Source organism: Ischnura elegans, chromosome 1 (assembly GCF_921293095.1).
Source record: "Ischnura elegans chromosome 1, ioIscEleg1.1, whole genome shotgun sequence".
In the NCBI taxonomy this organism is placed as follows: domain Eukaryota; kingdom Metazoa; phylum Arthropoda; class Insecta; order Odonata; family Coenagrionidae; genus Ischnura; species Ischnura elegans.
Window position 1 is genome coordinate 17,115,435 of NC_060246.1, and position 19,291 is coordinate 17,134,725.

Genomic DNA, 19,291 nt, shown 5'->3' on the forward strand with positions numbered 1-19,291 from the left:
TCACTTCCCAGCCAGTCAGCCACCGGCGTCAAAACTATTTCGCCGGGTATCGCCATTTGTGACGCGTCGCACATAATAGACATGAAATCGATCCGCCCGGGTTGTGTTCCTCATTCGATGCATTGCACCCAACGGACCAATGCGGCGCTGTTACATATATATCCACCCCCACCCACCCCCTCTCCGCACGCAGCCGAAGGAAGCCTTCGACTCGCGACGGCTAATTGAATTCCGCGCGACTCCGCTCGAGGCGAGCGACGGTGGCGCCGCACCCTCGGTGGTGGCGGCCCTCGGAATCTGGACGGAACTACATGGGGGTGAGGGGGGATACCTACCCTTCCTCCCTCACCCCACCCCACCTTCGGGGGAGGGGTTTATAATATGTTCGCCTCGAAAAGAAACGTGGAATAGTTTCTGAGAAGTGAAGTGGAGCTCCCGACGAGTCCAGATTATCGTTCCTCGGGAACACCTGAGCGTAAAAAGTTTATCGGGCGTTCGGGCGGAACTACTTTCCTTTCCAAACACACGGTCGGCCATCGCCGAAGGGGTAAAACACTCGAAACCTATTTAGGGAACTAAAAGAAATCTTCAACATGTTGCTGTTTGACAATTGTACACATAATTATTTGCATTTTGTTTTTTCATACCATTCATCTGCATACCTATACATATAGAAGAGGATGTCTGTTTGTTTGTCCGCTATGTATTTCCATACGGCAACAATAATTGCTACCAGCTTTAGCTAGTGGGAGCATTACGTGCTCCAAAAGCCCGTAGTGTTACTTCTGGTTTCGTCCGACGCGTCCCTCGTGTCGTTTTCCTATTACCGTTTGATAAGTCACGTCATACAACTTCCGCTGCTGGACATCCTGAAGAGTAGGCACACCTCTTGACCCGCTCAAAGAGAAAGCTTGTGAGATGTGTGTGTTACCGTGTCATTTTTTCGCGGCTCGTATCGGGTCGGACGGGGAACACCAAAATACTCCGTCCCATTCCTTCCAAACCTTTCCCTTTCCCAGAGGCGTCGTCGGGCTCCTATCGCGGCGGCGCCTCTTTCCTTTTTCCTTCCCATCCAACCCCCTCCCCGGGTGATCGGGCGGATCAGCACGATTGCTGGGTCGCGGCCCCGGTGCGTTGTACCTTCGCAGGGCTACCCTGATCCCTCACATCTTGTCTTGCCCGATTACCGTTAAATTATATCGCTGCTCTTTAATAAGTTCCCCATCAGCGATGCAAGTTCATACGCCTTGAATGAGTGATCTCTCTACCCGCCCCGTCTTGCCCTCTCTGAATCGTTAGGCGAATATCTTAGAAAGTTCCGAGCTCCTTGGTCCGCTCCCCTTCTCACTTATGTCCGCTCACCAGATTGCAGGTGGAATGAGAGAGTCATTCAGCTAAAAGGTTGGTAGCCATAAAGGGAAAGGAAATAGGTGCATGAATTCTGAGAGGGAGAGATATTATTGGAGAATTGGGGACTATTTCTCGTTGCAAAATTCGGAAAATGAGTCGCGCATATCACTCCCTTGGACTGCCAACACCAGTGGCGTAGCCACGGGGATAGTTTCCGGGTTACAGCCCCCCTTTCAGCCTTTAAAAGAGGCGTCAAAAACGATTAATATGGCCTCAATTAAAAAAATTTCAACAAATACCGATTCAAAATGATTGTTTTTGAGTCCTAAAAATCACGTTTTCAACATTAAAAAAAACCCTTAAGTTTCCGGGGGAGGTGGCCCTGAAGTGTTTTCCAAACATCCTGGAAGGGCCTCGAAATCTCCTGCAAACCTTCCCCTCCATTTCAAAGTCCTGGCTACGCCACTGCCTTACACCGATGTATTCATCCGCAGGGTAGCTAATAAAGAAACATAATAAAAGATGCAATGAGTTGTATGTTCCACAAATTTTTAATAGACCGACCCAGGTTTCGACATGTACACTATGTCATTTTCAAAGGTGTACAAGTGTACATGTCAAAACCTGGGTCGGTCTATGACACTTTTGTGGAATATACAACTAAATGCATCTTTTAGTACGTTTCCTGTCACCAAGTTCCACTAAATATCGCCATCAAGCATTAAGTTAATTAGCTGTTTAAGATTTGAAGAGCAGGAAAGGAAGGGCCAGAACAAAAAACATCGAATAAATTATTGGGGAAGAGGCTAAGACATATTTCGAAAACTTAAGGTCAAATGATACTTCTATTATACAGGGTGTCCCATTTATCTTGACCATCCGAAATAACTTTTTGTCCAGATGCAAATTCAAAAATGTGTCAAGCAAATGTTCATTAGCCGTCAGGAGGAAATTAATCAGCATGATTGCCTTCCTTGTAGATTTGTTATTTACAAAGATATGAACAGGAGTTGTTATAGGAGAGGAAATGAATTGCCGAATAAAAATTATAGGGTGCCATTTAAAAAAGACATACTGCTGTTCATATCTTTGTAAATAACAAAGCTACAAGGAAGGAAATCATGCTGATTAATGTCCCCCTGACGGCTAATGAACATTTGCTTGACACAATTTTGAATTTGCATATGGACAAAAAGTTATTTCGGGTGGTCATGAGAAATGAGACACCCTGTGTAAGGCTAATTAAAAAATTACTTATTCCAAAAACGAATGTATGGGATAGATATAAAAGAACGAAATTGTGTCTTCAGATTCAGGCAGGGGAAGCCCTTGACAGGGAAATAAAGAAGATAGACATTGCAAAAAATCGATGAAAGTCGATGACAGTAAATTGAAGCTGATTTCTGCAAGGCACACACGAGGAGGGGTCGGCAGGTAGGGCTGGTAGGCAGGCCCGGATGGAGGTTCCGGATGGGGTTCCGGCATTAGAGTATCCGGCTTTTAGAGTCGGTGATATTTTTCCATCCTTTGGCCGCAGGACTTGGCGCGAATTTCTTCCGCGTTTAGTCCTGCGGATGGGATTTTTTCAAGGAAAATATTTACATGGGTGCACTTAAAAAAATTCCCAATTTGACAAATAATAGCATGCTTATCTAAATTCTTGTCACTCGTGGTATTTTAAAAAGTAGCGTTACAGGAGCACAATGTCACATGTGGAAGTTTCGAGTCAGCATTTCAAATACGTAAGTTTACGGCGGCAGACATCTTCAAATTTTACGACTCAATTTGAGTTTAGACTCAGCGTATCCACTGTGGAGAGTCATGGTGAGCTTTGGTACTCGAGTGGGGTCTCAAAATATCAACTTGACAACTAAGTTGAGCGCGAGTCAGGATCAAGACTTGAGTAACGTTCTAGAATACGGCATCAAATCACGATTATTATCATCACCAACGGTTTTAGTTATTTACATAGTTGATTTTAGAGAAAAATAATCACAATTTATAAAAAATCACAATTTGAAGGCAATTGCAAGGGGGGAAAACAAAAATGAAATCGCTGTAACAAATGAAATGCTTAACATACTGATAACCGCCCTGAAGGCCAGATTCAACAATTTAGATTTAGCGTGAAAACCTTCTCTTCGCAAAAACACATTAATGTTCCAACTTTCATGGCGATCGTATGAATGGAGTGGGAAGCGTAAAGAGGTATTTGTGACCAAAAAGCCATGGAGAAATGTACAACTCGACAAGGAATAGAACAACGGATCTCCTGCTTTTTGACAAGATGCTAAGGCCACCAAGCCACCGATATTGCATTAATTTTGTGATCATACAAATAATAAATAATTGCAACGAGGCTGCATAGCAGTAAATAATTAAGATCCAACTCACTGATAGTTAAAATAAGCTTTGTCAAAAAAAGTGACTCATAGAGATAAATTTTTCTTCATTGAATATTCTCAAAACTGAGGGCACAAAAAAATTAAATCTAGGCTGCACAGTAGATCCATTTTTAATCTCCTCGAGCCTTCCAGAATCATTAAGGCCGAGAATATATCCCACGTACAACTTTAAAAGCTGAAGAAAAAGAAGTGAGCTTCGATTAAAAAAAATGTTGACTTCCTCCCCGTGTCTCGAGATTGTAACCTAAATGCAACCCCACCTCCCCTTACATTCCACTCCACTCACTGAAACAATGGAAAACTGCAGATGGAGACTTATTATACGAAAAGTTCTGATGGAAAATTATACTGTAAGAATGTAAGAAGGCAATGGTGGCATGCAAGTTCCCCCTAATATACACAATAAGAGTTTTTTTTAATGCTCTCCCATTTGGCGTAAACGTACGAAAGATGGAGAAAAATTGATTGGAGTGAGCAATGACAGCTTTTACATAAATTATAGGCTGGGGTCCAACGGAGACAACAACGCATTACGGCTATATTGCTGGAGCAATTAAAGAAGTGAAGCCTTTCACAGCAACACGTAGATTAGGTATCTTAGTTCCTCACCATCTCTCTTTAGGTCCGAGAGAAACGAAAGAATTATGAAGGATGTTTTTCTGAAAGAATAGGTATAGATTTTCGTTTCCCTTCGAACAATCAATAACTTTAATAATGAATCTGAGTTTACCGCGGTGAATGACTTGAATGAATTCTTCTCGCAGGGGCGGTCTGGCCATGACGGCTGGTCGGCAATCGCTGAGGGCCCCGAGCTTACAGGGCCCCCACAACCCCCGGATCTATCGTGAAGCGTATGTGAAAAGTGTAATTAAAACAGACTCAGATTACTTCAAAGTCAGTTTTTTTTAAATAATAAAATTCTATATTGTCATAAGTTGCTTCATCTACAACGTACTCAGGTAAAAAGATTATATAAAAATAAAAAAAGGTATCAGAAGATAGAAGAGAAGCTGATGCTTTTTTGAACGGGTTATTCGAAAAGGATATTTTTGAGGCTTTAATATTTCAGTGCAGTTTCATGGCACAAATTGACGAAACAATCGATAAAAGAACCATAGTGTATTATTAAATTTTACAAGATGTATAATTCTCACTTTTCATGGTATATTTTGTACGAAATTTCTATTTTTTTATAAACTTTTATATGGTTATTAAGAGACAGAATAGCGTCAAAATCCACTTATGGGCCTGCAATTTCCCAAACATTTCCAGGGGCCGAATCCCTAATCCCCCGTGAACCTCCCCTGAATCCACAGGTAAAGGGTGCCCATCATGACCCAGCCGAGGGCCTAAGTCCAGACCCCAGACCACTCCTGTCTTCTCAGGCTTCCAACCGGGTCAGGGTCTTTATGTTGTGGGCCTAGCAGGATCTGCACGCTGGAAGTCCGAGAAGAATTCATTCAAATAACTTTAAGAATTGCTAGTTTGGTCACAGTAGTCTAATCACTCCCATGCACACCTCTGTCTGCAACTGTAAAGGCCTGTTTACACGATACATTGACACGTTCGAGTTAATGTCTGTTTGCATGAATGATTTTTGTGGACTAGAACGGAACATGTACGAATGCATGAACCAAATTAGAAAAGGTTCTATTTTCTGTACATGCATTTGCACAAGTTGGATGGTTACACGGTGCATTTTGGCGTTTATTCTCGCGTTCATACATTTAGACATTAACCCGTACGTGTTAATGTACCGTGTAAACAGGCCTTAAAAATTTGTAAACGGTTGGTGTCCTTACACCCCCGGCCACACGCCTTTACTGAAGCGGCTGGCGAGGTAGTATGTAGTTGTAGACGTTTATACACTACACTGGCCCGAAAGAAAAGGGAGGATATTAACCCATTATAACCTCATGTGGCTTCATGAGTGACATAAAAATGTATATCATTCTCAGCTCTATTCAGTAAAGATTCATAATACGAATTCTTCTTTGCTTCAAATTTTAATGGCAAAATATGTAGCTGCAACAATAATTATGAACAAGTAAAAATTTTCACATTTTTACGCAAAATGTATTGAAATTTAATTTCTCCCAGAAGCAGCTCTGGGTTAGAAAGGGTTAAATCCTTTCCAGTAATACCTAGGGACGAAGAATATCGCTATAATTGCCATTCAAACGTGAGCAAAGTGGCAGAGCAAAAACTCTCCTTACCTTCACCCTCCCACAGCAATGGATGGCGTCCAATTGATAAACAAAGAGGTATCTGACGAAACATTGATTGCGCTGCGCGAGCATATACATTAATTTGGCTAATATTTCAGTTCTAACATCTTGGACACTATGTATCGAAAAAGTATTATAACAATCGAGTAAAAGCAAAAAGAATCATGCAAGTGATGCACAGTGAATTATGTACACAAAATAAACGTTTACATGAAAACGAGAGATGAATGTTGCCATTTTACCATCAGTTTCATAGTCGAATAATCAATTATGATCTAAAATCGGCTTCTAAACTTGGGGGAAATACTCATGAGCCATGATGTAATATTTTTTATCTAAAGCAAATATTTACTCGTTCAAACAAAAGGAGCATCGAGTCTCAGACTGCGTGGTATTTCATGATCTGTGTATTTCCTCCGGGAAACATCTATTTTTTTCACGTTGAAGGGTCACTCTCGATTGGAGCGGGTGATTTCTTTAACAGAGGCCTCGGGTTTATTCCAAAGTCTAACGTGTGATTACAGCGTGGGCTTAAAGCATGAAAATGGAAGATGGATGGTAAATTTGAAGATTGTCTCCAGTGTCAAGCACTTTACATTTTAAGCAAACGATTATCATAAGGCAGTATCTTTATTATTTAAATAAAGGTGATTATAAAAGAGAATCTTTGTACTAGTCGTGAAATTTAAAGGTGATGGCGCAAATTTTAAAATCTAATAGTTCAGCAAATCCAGAAAATATACAACTGATTGGGCCGAAATGTTCTTGATAGAGAAGTTCTTGTTCAGTTTATTTTCAACTTTCCAATTAAAAATTGAATGAAATAGAAAATTCGAAAGCAACAAATGTTTTTAATAACTTGGTAAATGAGTTTCAGGATTTTCACTTTAATTCCGACGTTCACATGGTTGCCACGCTTCAAATAATTTTTGTAGTTTTTTTTCTAACAGGTTCCGGAGAACATCTCAACTCTCCTTGAATGCCTGACGACCTTCACACAATCAATAAACATTTAAAGGAACATGAAATGCTTGGTTCAGATGGGTGAGGGTAGAGCTCAACCTTGATTAAGCAATAGAGACGTGAATTTCACACATCCTCAATCATTTCCTTTCCCGGGAACCATCTCACATATTGAGAATTTCTGGTTGGCGGGGTCCGAAGAATTTAGCCGGGATTTGAACCCAGGTCCCCACACGTTTTACCCCCGAACCATAAAGGACTTTAATAAACGCTAGTCCAAACATCGTTAGAGCCCTTCATTTTTTTTTAATAGCTGTAAACGGCTGGTGTCCTAACACCCCCTGCCACACGCCTTTTAAGCGGCTTGCGGGGTATTATGTAGATCTAGATCAGCTATTATGGAAATAAAATTTCCAATATAAATAGACAGCATGTAAACGAATTTTTATGAACAAATTCTATCGCCGCAATTAGCCTATCAAATCCATCACCGATTACCTCACCTGTGCTGAATATCTGATAATCCCATCTCATGGTAAAACATTTCAATCATAGTCGCGTGCGCAAAAGCCGAACATCGGATTTGATTAAATTAATTTTGACGAGATTCAGCCGAATAAATGGTAATTCCATTACAGTTTACCGTTTTACGCAGTTGTAAGCGTCTACATTGAAATGAAAGACAGTAGCACTTTTCCACAACTATTTAATGCGTAAGACGCGTTTCGGCTCACTGGTACAAGACCTCTGTTAAAAGACCGTGTTGTACCACATGATTGTTCTGTGAGCCAAAACGGGTCGTACGTATTAAATAATTGTGGAAAAGTGTAACTGCCTTTTATATCAATATGTCGAACTTCCGCCATATCACGGCCGAATCGGCCGAACTTGTAAGCGTGCACATACGAGCCGATGTTGTGTAGGGGTTGGGGGAACTTTTTCGTGGGAATTGGCGAGGCGGAATATGAAAAAAAACACGAGAGGGGCGTGTAGCGCAAAACTATTCCGACCGCGCGCCGCTCGCCAAACTCTGCTCGTAGTTCAGGATGAGTGGAGGGGGGAGTGAGGGGAGGGGGAAGTGAGGGGAGGGGGAAGGACGGACGATGTCGAATCGTTCCCCTCTTCTGGGCACGAACATTACCGGTATACGATGTGCGTGGTACAGTGGCACATTTCAACTGAGGCATTCCTTCAAACACACGCTCTGCGATGCTCACCTCATGTCTCACAATCTCAGGATGAACTTCGGGATTTCGGCGCTCAAAGAGGACCATATCGATGGCTAAGTTCTAACAACAAGTATCTCAAATTTTGGTCGGTATGAGATTATACAGCTAGTACTGTTGATAAAAAATAAAATCCAATCAAAAAACTACTCTTGTTTTGCAAATGTGTGCTTCTTTTTCAGTTTTATGTATTTTTGGTTTTTAATTTCAATTAAAATTATACAAATTAAAAAAATAAATAGTTTTTTTTGCTCTCCTGAAAAGTTGCTATTTTTGAGATACGTGTTGTTAAAACTTAGCTATCGATATGTAGGGTGGAGATAAATCATTACACGAAATTTTAACTCCAAATATCTGATGTCAGTAGGAACTTAAATTACCAATGACGTTTAAGTCGAAAACGCGGTATTTTTAACAACAGAAACTTTGAGCCGAGTGATCCGATTGGACGCGAGTTTGCCCTGTTGCCGGATGCTCTTGACAAAGGCAAAGCCAAATGCTGGTCAAGCATTCGAAGAAGTACTGCAAATTTCTAGTACTTTTAAAACCTACCAAAATTCCTCTAAATTTCGCAGCAGGGATGTACACGACTTTGAATTTGTTTTAGCGGTAGCAGCTGAATGGAAAGCTATTAGCCAAGCCCTAAAGAAAGCCGTATACAATCGTGGTAGGCTTCTGCTTGCAGTGGCTACCCATGGGCTGGCCAGAAGCTCTGCGCCTCGCTCCGGGAGTCCCAGCGAGCTGCTACGGCTGCCCCCAGGCTTCCAGCTGTCACAACCCGCGCTTCTGGAAATATCTAGGATATAGGAATTTTGAGGAATTTGCGAATAGCAACGACTCCTTGATTCATGAATTGTCCAGAGCATCCGGCAACAGCGCAAACTCGCGGCCAATCGGAGCGCTTGGCTCAAAGTTTCTGTAGTTTAAAAATGGTGCGTTTTCGACCTAAACATCATTATTAATTAGGGTTCCCACTGGCATCACCTATCCAGGGTTCATTTTTAGTGACATAATTTCTCTCATCCCTGAATAGATAGTGAAGTTAAACAAATAAAATTGTATCGGTATTCTGATTGGGTGAGGACTGGCATGTCTGCTGACGTTTCGATACAATAGGTACTTCTCCGTGGAATGAATACATTCCGAGCCCCTGTATTAAAAAAAACAGTCTAAAGCACCCAGGATAGAATATGAACGCATCACATGAACACCCGGTATCAACCCTGAGGACGACGGAGAGAACTCGAACTTTCTCCGAAGACGAAGTAATTTCCCCCAAATCTAAAAACTTACCAAAAACTCCTTAGCCTTCCGAAATACCTCCCTTTTTTCCAATTCGTTCATTCAACTCTCTATACTCACTCAGTTACACTCAGTATTTTCCCCTCCTTTTCTATCTCCCTTGTTTTCATCCGCCTCGAGTATTTTCCTGAGTGCTAACACCACTTTGATTGTACTCCAGCAGGTGTTAATGAACAGAAAGGACCTAACGACAGTATACTAATGTAAGAGTTTAAAGAAAAGACTAGTGAAAGGTCCGATCTGGTGTATAGCGCTATACGGTGCGAAAATGTGGGCACTTAAGAAGGAAGACGAGATAAGACTGGAGGTGTCCGAGATGTGGGCCTGGAATAGAATGGAGAAAATAAGGCGGACCAAGAATAGGAGGAACGACGAAGTGCTGGACATGGTGGGTGAGGAGAGAGGGCTTAAATATGAGATACGGAGGAGATAGAAGGTATGCATGGGGAGAGTACTGAAAGGGGTGGGGAAGTTGAAAACAGTGTTGGAGGGTAGAATGTTGGGTAAACGAGGGAGAGGAAGGAAGAGAATAAGATTTTTAGACGGGATGAAAAGTAGTAAGCCTTATTATGAATTGAAGAGGGAAGTATATGAGGAGAGGGGGGACTTCCGGGGTGCTTCGTGAATTCTCCATGCAAACCGACCTTTATCAGTAGAATTCTTTAATAAAAGCTATCTAAGGTTGAATTTACGCGACACACTTTTTCTGCACTACGATATTATATATTTTTATTATAGATCTTTATCACGTGAAAATTTGTCAAAAAAAAGACCATAAAATTTGTGGGTTTTGATCTGAAAATAAAGTGGAACAAATACCAATTCTCTCCACTTTGTCAGTAAAAATTTAGTCGAAGCAGTTAAAATTATTAATATCTTTAAGAACTTCTAATTAAAACTTATAACAGACAACTGAGCTTACAGTGAGCAGCCTAAAGGCATTTTCCACCGCTGGTGATCGTTCTCACAACTGCTCACGACAGTGGGGTAGCCAGGAATTTCGTTAGGGGGGGGGGGTTCAAAATCATGAGGAAAGTATTTGTAAAACAGGATACTAAGTAGAAGGTTTTGAATTAATTTTAAAAATATTTCATTATTAAAAAAACTTTATTTGTCAAAGAAATCTTTCAGAAATTTCCTAGAAAGCTTGAAGAAATCTTTTGTAAATTTATGATTTTTAAATATTTTGTTACCTTTTATGAAGTAAATTAATTGTGTTTTTATATTTCGAGGGGAGTTCCGGACCCCCTGGACTTCCCCCCTGACTACGCCACTGGCTCACGATAGCAAAACAGTTCACAGAGCCGCCAACAGTTTCGAGGACGAGGGCTCAAGGGGAGGAAGCATCGCAACGGTAAACTAGAGAAGTGGAAAACTATGCAGCGAGGAATCAGGGCTCTCCGTCAAGTAACATCAACCATACCAATAACCTACAGCTGAATTACTCTGAGTTCGCTTAATTTCATCACGCTCTTACCATTCTGCTCATGCGAAAGCTTGCGAATATAACGATGACTGAGGATTTCTCAGTCGGCCGCTGAGTGTACTGTCACCCACCGCTCATTTAAATGCGTTTACATAAATTGCCACTCGAGTTGCTAACGGCAGAGCTTTCCGAATTTCATGAAGAGCCAATCTATAATGAGGTCTATCCACGGAAATGCATATTTATCAGGGCCGGATTTAGGATGTGGGTGGGCCGGGGTTCATATTGGTGGGAGGCCCGCTGCTTCAAGGTGTTGCAATTTTTAACGTAATAAAAAAAGATGCAAGTAACACAATTTTCATCAAATTTATTAGCAATTATCCAAATATGACGAACGGGTACAGTGTTTTTTGATCAGCAGCGTTAACCATTTATTAACGCCAATGTTGATGACTAGATGTTAACCAAAAATGAACCCATCTTCACTTCGAATCCTCAGGTACGTGATGGTTATTTTTCTGTTTTCCGGTTTTGTGAGATTTACCTCTATATTGGCGGTAGATTCATGTTTGGTGGCGGGCCCTGGGCCCCATTTTATCAGTCCGAGTATTCATGATGATGTAGTTAATCGAATTTGTAACTTCTCTATGCTACTCCTTGCAAGTACAAAAACTCAACTGAAAACATTGGGATGGAAGTGTGTCTGCATGCGATATAACGAGTGGATCGGTCTGCGGTCGTCACCGCGCTATGGATATTTTTTGTGTACCAAATAAAAAGGGAAAGAATAGCATAAATATAACTTCTACGGGATGGCCTCCTCTCAATAGAGATAGTAAATGTATTGCATCATGAATTGCCTCTTCGATTGCGCATACCAGAGGAGGCAATGTTTCGGACACATGGCAGGCATAATATGGCCAACGCGGCCCATAAGGGTAGAAAATCGAATTCATAGCCGCAGTGAACAATTCGATTCGCGGATTATTAAGCCGGTGCGGTGGGCAGTTTTCGAATTCAGGTGGGAAGAGACTACTATCTGCCCTTGAAAAGAGTCGAACACGCACGAGTTTTTAATTTCAAATCTCGGTGATTACTTGATCGATTGCTATGAGATAAAATGGAATTGAAAAGCATTTGATAACTTGTTTTTTCATGATGTCATCAAATACTGAGTAATCGATGATTTTATTCCACTTCGAACGCCATTTCAATACCTCCACTGTAAAAAAGCCCAACAATCGACCACCGAATCAAATCCGCTCATTTAGCAGCCCTTGTAGTATTAGATTAGCGGATTCGATTCGGTGGGCGATTTTTGAGCGCTCGTGCAGTGGAGGTATCGAATTGTTTTATATTTAATTCATCTTCGTCACCCAGAAAAAGCGCATTTAAGGAGTGCGAAAAATCCACAGAGAAAATATCATTCGCCTTGACCAGGATTCGAGCCCGGATCCACCAATTTCCGATCGAGTGCTTAGTTACCGAGGCGTCATTCTTCCCTGTGGATATATCTGAGGGGTATATCGGACAAGGTGGTATGGACTGCTGAGCATATGTTGCCACGAGCAGTCCAGGGTCGCAGCCGATACGGGTTCATTTATAAAGAAAAAATCATTCGCCTTGACCAGGATTCGAACCTGGATCGGCTGCGGCCTGGACTGCTTATGGCATCATATGGTCAGCAGTCCATACCACCTTGACCGGTATAGTCCTCTTTCCACAGAAGAGAATGACACCTCGGTAGCTTAACTGGGTAAGGCACTCTACCAGAAATAGGGGATCCGGGTTCGAATTCTGGTCGAGGCGAATGATGTTTTTCTTTGTAAATTTATCGAACCATTTGTGCCCTGCGGGTGACTCCTTAAAGATACCACCGTGGCTAGTCCCGGTACTCTTAAATTTAAAAAATGCGCATTTAATATCTTTGCAACGGGGGAATTTAACGAACAACAACACAAGACGATCACAAACGCCCATGCCCTGGGTAAATGCCTACCTTGGCGGGACTCGAACCCGCGACCATGAGTATGGCAGGCGAGAGGGCTTTAACCCGCCGCCACCATTGCCGACTATTTATTTTTCTTTGCGGGTCCCTTTCACTCTTTACTGTGACTAGAAGTTGGGGGTTATTCAATTTTTTTAAAGATTTGACAAATTTTAAATTTGGCAATGTGAATTATGATCATGTGCCCATCATAGTGGAATTTCCTATTCGACAATGCAAACATGAAAGCAGGAAATGCTAATTTTCCCCATCTTTGGACAAGTATGAGTTACTTCTTTGCTAAACAAAATCAGAAATAAGAAGATTTTTCTTAGGAACCAGATTGTGAGCGGAAGATCTTTACATCTAATTCTGTTGGCTCAAAGTGGATGTTAATTTTCAATAACAGCATTTTTTCTCCAAAACGAACAATGTGTTAGCATAGAAACACGCATTTATACTTCGCACAATCGATAGTCTCCAATGCACTTCCCATTTCCGGATTGTGCTTTTCTTTTTTGCTCTACCCATGAAGAATGAGAAAACGGCCAAAGTGAGTGATAGGTATGGAACTTAAAATGTGACATATGAATGATGAAATTTATCGTACAGTGCAACACCAGTCCCAAAAAATTATGTGACACCGAAACTCGCCAAACAGAACGTAGGATTCTTAACAAGCCAGGATTTGAACAAGGAACCCTTGAATTTGGTATTGGTGCTATCTCTCTAAAAGTTATTCCGGGCCCTTCGGATGTCTTTGTTTTTTTATCGGTCAGGAATTGGACCGTCCTCAATCGCAAATGCTCTTCGGAGGAAAGAGGTGTGAGGGCACCCTGGGAAAGGCTGTGTGAAATCAAATCACTGTGACTTAATATGGGGTTGGCTCTAGCCTAACCTATTCAAACCAAACTTATAGCTAAATCACTGAGTAAGTGACTTCGTAACCATAAGTGACTTCATTGGATTCCAGAATCTCTGAAGACGATGGGCGAGTTGTCCATCGAAACGTTGGAAGGAGAAATGGAGGACCTGACCCGGCGCGAAACTCGAGAAAACTTCAGTGCGACTTCGTAACCAGTCGCAAAAATATGTTAAAACGCACCTATAAAAAAATGTACAATTAAGTTTGCAAAAAATACACGCAGAGGCTTCAATGACTATGGAAAGAACATATTTTTCTCTCCGAAAATTTAACGGAAAACGTAATTTTTCCACGTCTTCGTTCGAACGATACCCCATGAATTTAATCGTAAGCTTTTTCTCACTCAAAATGTTGGTTTGTTAATTGGTCAGGACCCTTGGAATAAATTTGAGTGATTCTGGGTCGAAATCGTAGGATGAAAGGGAGTTTTACTCCTTAGTGCGGACACCTGGCTAGTCTGAGGCAGTGGCGCAGCGAGGGGGGGTTTTGAGGATAAAACCCCCCCCCCCAGAGCTCGGAGAATTTTTTAAGTTTAATCCATTTTACTTAATTAGATTGATACTACTAATAAAATAGCGTAAGGATTAATAAAATATCCCTCAGAAAGCCGTAAAACTCACCATTTTGAACCATTTAATTTATAATTCCTATTTACTAATAATAATTTACTAACCTCGCGCCTACCGCTTATCCTGGAGGGTATACCAAACCACCACACACCCCGGTATTAGTTGCACCTAAACCTCCCCCAGCCTTAATTCCTAGCTGCGCCCCTGGTCTGCGGTCGTAAAAAAACACTATTACCAGTATTACTTTTTTCTCACCATATTTACCGACAAAAACAGTAGCTGAAAAAAATGAGATTCGCTCGCTCAGTGTGTCAAATGGGAGTGTGCATTGTTCCCCCGAAGCATTATGCTCTCCAATAATGCCAGGTGTGACTCAGAAGGGAAATCACTCCAACAACAGTGTGTAAAGTTTTAATTGATTAACTGAGGGTAGACGTCACCGAGGAAAAAGTCAAGGGCGCAATATACACATATTCATGGTAGATGGTGCTGTTTATCATTCACTGCTTTCGCTCATCGAGGTTTTTTATAACAATGGGTGTCCCAAGTTTTCAACTGAGATAAGAACCAGTCACCCTCAGACCAACGTCCTACTCACAATGTCACCACGCTTCACGGTTGCTTTAAATCCGACTGAAACATCAGATATCTGGGTGAGATTGCGAGACAAATTCAGATCAGAAATGTTACACAGCGGTGCGGAGAACTTCTCCTCAAAACCTCAACATACTTCTAGAGACAGAAACGGTAGAGAGATATTTTTCCGAAAGGATAGGTTTAGGAATTCCTTTTTCCCCTGAAGCATTATGTCCTCCAATAAATGCCAGGTGTGACTCAGAAGAGAAATCACTCCAACACGCATCTTTATTTACTTTTTGGAAGCGACTGGTACCATAACGTTTCCAGGCATACACCTACTTAGGTGGATTGCGGGGCAGTATGCAGATCAGGGACGTATATGAGAGCCCTCCCCTCCTCCGCAATGAGGAAATCAAGATAAATATAATAGACTACAATCTGAATTAGTTTGACGAATTATGCGCGAGGCAACGGAATACAATGATACTCCGATATACATAAAATTATTACATTATTTTAATGGGCTAAAGGCCAGCCGATAGGAGGGAGGAATGAAGTACTTCGTAAAACCAATAAAAAATTATGAATCATGATGATGATATCATTCTAATATTATTTCTACCGATTATATAATATTCGTACAAATTAAGCATAAAATGTCACGGTGTGAATGTAAGGGAGATGGTCCGTTCATCCCCATAATACACCCTTAAGGTAGGAGCAGATCTTGTAGTAAAACTGTCTTAAGAAGACGTTTTCTCCAGGAGCTGCAACACCAGCCAAACACTGCGTTATTGTTTTGTTATTATTTTTGTTCCTTGGGAGCACAGGGGAGGAAGGGAAGCATTGAATGGCAATCGTGGGCACGAGCGTGTCCCAAAGGGAGGGATGGATGGGGTTGAGCGGGGACGGGGGGGCGCACACCACGTGCGCGGGGTCAAATGGGGCACGAGGGAGGGTCGAATGGAGGAGAGAGACTACTCACCCAACAACAACCAACGGTCGAACGGCGGAGACGACGCTGGCAGACGGTCTTCGAGGGACTTGTGTAGCTGCAGCGGGCTCCGCACGTAGTATTGGAAGCGGCTGTGGTAGTATTACTTCGCAGCGGCGTGCGCTGTAGTGGTCGTAGTATTCCGTGGAGTCGTCGAGCACGTGCGTGTTCCGAAGAGAGAGAGGGAGGGAGCACAACACGCGAGTAAGAAAGAGAGCACACGCAGAACACGAGTAGAGAGAGACAGAGAGAGAGAGAGCGACGCGGTCAAACAGCTGACGATCGGAGAGCGGAGTGCGGAGGCGACCGAGGGAGGCCCGAGGGGATATTGTACGTTGAGTGAGGGGAGTGAGTGGGGTGGTGGTGGAGGGGGGTGATAGGGGGTGGGGGTAGAGGGAGGGGAGGGGAAAGATGATGGTGGTCGCGCGCGGAGGGAGTAGAAATGCGCTGGCGGAGAAAGTATTCGGGGAGAGAGAGGGGTGGGGGTAGAGGAGGGGAGAGGGAACAGGTGGACGGGGAGGGGGAGAGTGGTAAGAATAAGATAAAGGGAGGGAGGAAGGAGGTTGTAGCAAAAAAATAAAAGGAACGTTTATCCTTCCTAAAAATCTAGTTTCAATTCGATCGCGCTCAAATTCTTCGGGAGCATTAGTTGCAAACGGGAGGAAAAATCAAGTCAACCTGCTAAGAGTGTTAAAATTTTGTTCGCAACCAACAAATTTATGCAATGAGAGATTGAAATGATTTAAGCTACGATTAATCACGTAACGTGAAGCAAAATCTTGAACTGACAACGCGAAATACACAAAAAACACAGATGTTGTTTTTATTGCCTACGTCTACTTTAAAGTTAATAACGAATATCGTATTACATAAAGTAATTGTATTTTATACGGGACATGCGATGAAGATCATATTCAAACGCCCATTATGAATTAAAATATACCACAGTGGATTAGAAAAAGATTAAAATTTATCACTAAGTATTATTTATTTCCTGGTAACAGTTGGTCATTATTTTCAACAATGAAAAATTAAAATTTCTGTGGTCAAATTTGGCGCACTTCATTGCTAACGAGAGAAAATAAGGCTTACCCTTTTTAAAAGTTACAAAAAGGTAAGAAGAGCCTAGAAAGACTCCGTTATGAGTCCTAAAAGACCATGAAAAACTTAACGGGGATCGATAGAGAAATTTCTCTATATACTGTTTTAAATTTCTCTCCCTTCTGATATTGGGTGTTAAGTCCCACAGCAAGACATACGAATCACTGAAATATGCTGGCTTAAAATTTAAGCTGCGATTTATTTTCTTTATTGCCGTTTGTTCAATACCTAAATACCTGTAATTAACATAGATTCAAAGAAGAGAAAATTGAGGGATATTGCGATTTTTCTTTTCTGATCAATTTATTTTTGGTATAATATTTATTTACTGAGAACTGAATTTCGTAAAGAAATAATATCTGGGATATGCAGGCGAGATATTCATGTGCAATTTACGTCTTTTATTTAAGCGTTATTTAAAAATATAAAAGAATTACATGATAGTCATGGCGAGACGCAAGAAAGAGAAACCAAACGTACAATCTTTAAAAGAATAAACTTGTTTGTCCCCTGCCATTGAAAATATCTTAAATTGTATGTAAGTTTTGGTGCATTCGATTTAGTACTCAAATGTCCATAAAACTTTGATCGAAGAAATATTGAATGAACTTTTTGTAGCGTACTCTTATGTGCTAGGCTGGCCTACGTAAGTATTTTACTTGCATCTCCCATTTGACCTCTCAAGACACATCTACACCGCTATGTGAGTCTCCTCTTCCTTTCTCTTTCAAAAAGTGCAACATCAAAAGAAGCAACCATTCTTTCAACAACCTCTTAATGACTTCACAATTTTATAAAAGGATGTTTACTGTCACTCATAATTCAAGGTGATAAAAAAAATAATAAAAGTTATCTCGTTTTCGTTTACTACGGTTATTTGCTCGGAGGCTAAAAATACGCATTAAAATATAGCTGCGTTAATTAACCGCGATACTGATAGGATTTCTATTATCATTTTTTTCTAACGCGGTGATGACCGAATATACAATCCTGATATAGGTGCCCAGTTCGACAGTGTCATCTGAGATCCCTGTCCTCAATTTTCAAGTGACCTTGAAACCAAGATAACTTAATATTTGGCAATACAAAAAACAGCCTGATTTAAAAGTAAAAAATATCGATAATTGCAACAAATATTATCCAAACGAAAAATTAATGTCATGAGACATTTTAAAAATAAATTAGGCGTTACAATTCCAATCCCTGATGGTATAATCTCCACGGATAAGAATCCCTTCTGCTCGAAAATGAACAACGAACCAACTACCGACTAGTAATAAGTAATCTTTATTTCCCCGCTATAAATCAACGTGAATTTCATGGAGTAGCATGAATTCTGACGGGGTGGATGTGTTTACAAATGGAAGAGCGGTGGTTGAAGTCCGTCGCGGAGGGGAGGTACCCAAGTGGATAAGGGTGAGGAGAGAGAGAGAGAGCGATAGCGAACAGAAGAGGAAGTCACGCGAACGGAGAGGGAAAAGGGATCGACCGATTGCGGGAAGAGCCCTTCATTTGTTTGCTTCCCTTCATTCTTCTGCGACGACTTCCACTCGGTGGTTGGCATTTGTTTCTTGCCAAAAGTTGACTTAAAGAGATTCGAAACCGAGAAACGAAGGGAATGTCATGAAAATCCCTCAATGCGCTTTCCTCCACAATGCTCGTTAACCATTTTTTTCTTGTCGATTGTGGTACACTGTGAATAACAAAAAGATCGATATTTTTCCGTTTTTTGGTCCGTTGCCGTAAGATATTCGCGACGACCTAAACCTTTAAAGTGAATTTTGCTATATCCCACTCATTGTGAGGAAAAAGTTTACTTTTTAGTATCAACATTTTCTCAAATCAAAAGTTTTCCTCTTTTTTGATCCGTTTTCTTAAGATATTCGCGACGGCCAGGTTCTTAAAAAGTAAACACATGTTGTATTTCTTGTATGTTACTGTAAAGCACAACAAAGTTAACTTTTTAATATATCATTTCATAATTCCACAAAATTAACCATTGATTTCGTCCTAAAACTTATCATGGATTGGCTGATGACGCCATGCATTCGTGACGTCATCAGCGTCACCGTTTCTTACCTACTCTTTTCTTCTCTACGTCTTGTGCGTAGTCATCGCGTGGTTCATTGTTTTTTATACTATTTTGAGGGAATCCGTCACTCAGTGGAAATTTCTCCCCGAACAAGAGACTCAGCTTGAAAGAGCTGATGATGTCACCAACTCAAGTGGATAGTGG

General features: G+C 41.3%; 1 protein-coding gene across 2 annotated transcripts in view; it reads right to left on the reverse strand.

Annotated features, from left to right (window-relative positions):
- LOC124156335 (guanine nucleotide-binding protein subunit gamma-e) overlaps positions 1–16,264 on the reverse strand; it is a 231,443-nt gene extending 215,179 nt beyond the window's left edge. For both annotated transcript variants that reach the window (XM_046530840.1, XM_046530831.1), the window contains exon 1: positions 15,946–16,264. The gene's annotated coding sequence lies outside the window, so the exon portion shown is untranslated. The remainder of the gene's footprint in view (positions 1–15,945) is intronic.
- Positions 16,265–19,291: the final 3,027 nt, after the last annotated feature.